Source organism: Leucoraja erinacea, chromosome 2 (assembly GCF_028641065.1).
Source record: "Leucoraja erinacea ecotype New England chromosome 2, Leri_hhj_1, whole genome shotgun sequence".
Lineage (NCBI taxonomy): Eukaryota > Metazoa > Chordata > Chondrichthyes > Rajiformes > Rajidae > Leucoraja > Leucoraja erinaceus.
Genome location: NC_073378.1, coordinates 57,906,924 through 57,911,304, shown reverse-complemented (window position 1 = coordinate 57,911,304; position 4,381 = coordinate 57,906,924). Strand labels below are relative to the sequence as shown.

The 4,381-nt window shown below is 45.5% G+C and overlaps 1 pseudogene; it reads left to right on the top strand.

Annotated features, from left to right (window-relative positions):
- The first annotated feature begins 3,147 nt into the window (after window positions 1–3,147).
- LOC129716397 (U2 spliceosomal RNA) lies at window positions 3,148–3,319 on the top strand (annotated as a pseudogene).
- The last annotated feature ends 1,062 nt before the right edge of the window (window positions 3,320–4,381 follow it).

Below are 4,381 nucleotides of genomic sequence, written 5' to 3'. Positions count from 1 at the left end.
GTTTTGCATGCTATCCAATCAGATCAGATGATACTTTACATAAGTACAATTATGACAAATAAAATAGGCAGGGTAAATGGTAAGATACAGCGTGCAGAATATAGTTCTCAGCATTGTAGCAAACAATTCCATGAAGAAAGTCCAATGCCCACTGTAGGGTAGAGGCTTATGGAAGGACCATTCAGAAGTCTGATAACTGAGGGGAAGAACCTGTTCTTGAGGCTGGTGATGCGTGTTTTCAAGCTTCTGTGCCTTTTGCCCGATGGGAGCAAGGAAAAGAAGGAATGACTCGGGTGGGACAAATCTTTGATTTTACTTCGGAGTCTACGTGAAGAGCCCGCTCAGCATGCATGCGCGACATCGCGTTCACGCAGGCAACAACGATGCAGCAGGAGTCAGACGCTCCCACTACAAGCCTGAAGGAACGGACCATTAGGTAAGTACTTACCTTCAGTTTAAACTAGCGACTTTGTGTTCGTTTTGCTCCAGGGGGAGCAGAGCAGCCGAGGGAAGCGGCCCCCGTTCGACTCCAGGGAAGGAGCCGTCAATGGAGGGGGGAGAGGCAGCAACGGGACCGCCCACGCTGCGGTCCACAGACACGGGTGCTGCGCTGATGCCCAGTCCGCTAAAACAGCTGTCTGACCAACAGCAGCGGACTGGAGGGAAATTGAAAAACCGGCCGGCACCCCTGCAGACTCCCGACAAGGAGACTCGCCACCGGAGAACTGCTGAAATGCCGCCCGATAACGGCAGACAGCCTCTAACAGCAAGGACCAACCTCAGGCTGGAGACAGACACGGAAGATGGAATCAGCACTTCAAACAAGAAACAAGAGTGTCTGTTTCTCCAAGCCAAAGGAAGGTCATGGAGCTAAAAACTCCAGCGAGACTTGCCTCAGGAGCAGGGGCAAGTCCGCCAAGGGAGCTAACACTCCCACTCCAGTGCCTAACAGCATTGGCCATCTCCCTTGTCGAGGGATTGATGGGGACCAGACTGGACTGGTCAAGAAGAGGGGTCACTGGCTGAAGTTTATTGGGAGGATGCTTGAGGTACAGGATCAGGAAGAGCTGCTGGGTGTGGCCGCTATGTGGCTCCACCACTAGCGAGAAGGCTTTACAGTCTCAACTGATGGCCAGCTTACTACCTGTTCTTTTCAAAAAACCTCTCCAAGACAGGTAGTCATGAGGTGTTGGATTTCATCACACCTCCCCTAAATTGCATTTACTCAAAGTGCCCACCATTATTGGGGGGTACATTGAGCATAGCTTTAAAACCCAAATACCTTAAAATGCGTTTGATATCCCTGACGTCAGTTATCATTTCGCATGCTACTTTCAGAGGGACAGGGTAGTATGGCAAAACAACTGACCCTACTGCTTGCAGTGCTCCGCAACTTCTTAGGAAGTTATAAAACCTGCCCTCAACTTAAAAAAATCACAGGACTGTGAGAATGCCGACCTCTCAACCACAGATCCTGCTAGCTGGCTAAGTTATCAAACCAAGCCTAAAAAACTGGAGAAGTATCCAAAATTCGGCATCTAGAGGGCAGAGTCTGGAATGAGCACCACACGAAACCAGCAGCAGTACCTCTACGCGTCCATCAGTAGGCGTCCACCTAATAGTACTGGTGTAAGCTTGGGGCCCGCATGCCAACCCCTGTAAGCCCTGTTTTTTCAGGCCAGAATCCAGAGCGGGCCCCCTGGAAAAATGTGCCACCCCCAACAACACCATCCCTACAGACAAGGAACCGGAAACCGAAGAGATGAACACACCACGGAACAACAGTGAAATAAGATAAGTATGGTTCCTGCGATCACACAAAAGATGAAGGGTTTGTACTAACAAAGCATTCAAAGATAAAATTAAATTAAATCCCATGCTGATAGGCCTTTTGGCTAAGATTAGTAGTAACTGCCTTATCAGTTTATATCTGATATGTCCCTTCCCAGGACCATACAATACCAGTACAGCATGCACCCTAGGGGTCTACCCTCTCACTAATAAGAACATGAGGGACTGGGGGTAATAATTATACAGGGATCATATAGAAGCCTATATGAACCTTTGGTACCAACTAACCAAGATGGTAATGTCACCATCATTGATATCAAGGGGTCGTAATAAACCCAGTGTAAGTTATTGGGGCAAATCCTCCAAAATTATGGAAGAACTCGGATAAGGACATGGATATTTTAAAAGGACAGATTTGCTGGCTGTAACGGGAAAAAAAACCCCAATCCACAGAAAGAAGCAGTTTCAAGTTTCAAACCTGTCTGGCCTGTGGACTTGGGCATCACGCAACTATGCGAATGATGGGGACAGGAAAGGCTGAGACGGAGATAACGAGATTATCTTGGATACACAAAGGAAGGAACCAAGCCTCAGCAGACGGTGGTAAACAGGCCAGCACAAGCACAAGCACCATCTTGGATGACCCATCCATCAAGACAATAGGAGCACATCCAGGCGATGGGATAACGATCAGGCTGAGGGATCATGACATCAGCAAACCCCTTATCATCGGAAGCCTATTGTTCATGCCAGATCGAAACTGGGAATCATCAAAAGAACCCTTTTATCCAGAGGACCACCTGGGGTTTTCAAAGGAAGCTCAGGTATAAAAACAGGTGTCAAGCCAGAACTCTTTCTCTTTTTCTGCTCTGCTGGACAGCTCGCGGGTCTGTATCGACCTAGCTGTGAGTATCCCGGTGACCTGGTGAAATTCCCGAAATAGGATAGAGGTTGAGAAGATAAAGGGAAAGGGGGGTAAAATTGTGTAAAGTAAGTTTGACGACGTGCCCGATAGTTTTCCGTACATAGTCTTAGTTTAAAGCATAAGTTTAGCCACATATTATGTAGTGTTGGTTAGATTTGATTTCTCATTGTTTAATACAGCCTGCAAATTTTAGACTTGCTTTGAGTCCATCTTGGTTTATAATTTGGCAGTATTTATTATCGACTATGGCTATTACAGCCAAACTGGTCCCAGATATTCTAACCAGCCCTGGCTCTATTAAGGAACTACCGTCATGGCATGTTCCAATGATAGTAACGACGACTAATCCATGGGTAAAGCTATCACAGCTTTAGCTATTATTCTTTTAGCCGAGCTTGTCATGCAATCCAGATAGATCTACGATTCAAACCATCGCTCTCAGCCTTGACTAAGATCAAGCGGAGTATCTGTTGTTGTTAGTTCTATTTTCCCTTATCAAGGGACCATATATCAATTGATTTGGAACAGGGAGATGGGAAGGGGCTTGCTCCGTCCACTCCACGCATCAACCAGTATTGCAGTACCTCGAAATATAAATCCTCTACTGTTGACTATTTGGTATTCAACACTCTACCCACTTATCTTTAACTTGGCATAGGAGAGTCAGTATGACACAACCTGTAACAATTAATGGTATCTACCTACCATTCAACAGTGGCAAGAGTATTAGGAGTTAGTAGCAGTTGTTCCAGCTACTTAACTTGAACCTTCCATTAAGGCTAGGTGCTAATGTTTAAACTACCCTCACCCAAAACATGGTGGCATTTGGACTCATCTGGAGTCGTCATCACTATAGACACTAGGCGTAAAACCTAGTTTGGAAATTTTGAGTACGCTCTATTGGCAAAGCATATTATCCTGCAGTGCACCATTTTGCATGTTTGTTTATAATTAACAACATCACAGTTGTGACATACACAAACCACTTGGGCAGAATAAATATCATGTGACACTTATTTAACAATTGGAAACTACAGGTCGTCAAAAATATACGACCATCAGCAAACTTACCTACTAGGTGAGCTAAATACTGTAAACAGACATATTAAACCCAAGTATTGCTGGAATTACAAAGCAATATGGAACACCCAATATCGATTTCACTGTATCTAATTGAATTCTCCACGTACCGATGTATGTCGCAAGAAACCAAATTAGAGGCAGAGGCAATGAATTCATTCCCACTGAATTAGGAAGCATGAGGGGGGAATCTAATCTATGTTTTTCCCTTTTTTTCCTACCTCATCAGGTACTACGGACTCATCAGTCGGGTACTACGCACATGCCACGATAAATTAAACTACTGGATTGCAGATTTGAAAAGACCATCACTGGGCCTGGATTGCAGAATTGGGAAGACCTCTGCTGGGCCTGGATTGTCAATAGTGCTATCAACACAAGGATAGCATCCCATCGCATATCCACTAGGGAATATACTTGGCGAACATCAAGAAGTGGGAAGATACCATTCAAATACAGGAACTACATATTCAACTACAACAAACCTGTACTGGAGTTCTGACGGGTCTTCACCACAATGAAGGATTCAGCCAGAAGTGCTCTGTCAGCCTTCTTAACTCGGGCGCCAGGACCACAGGCCATAGG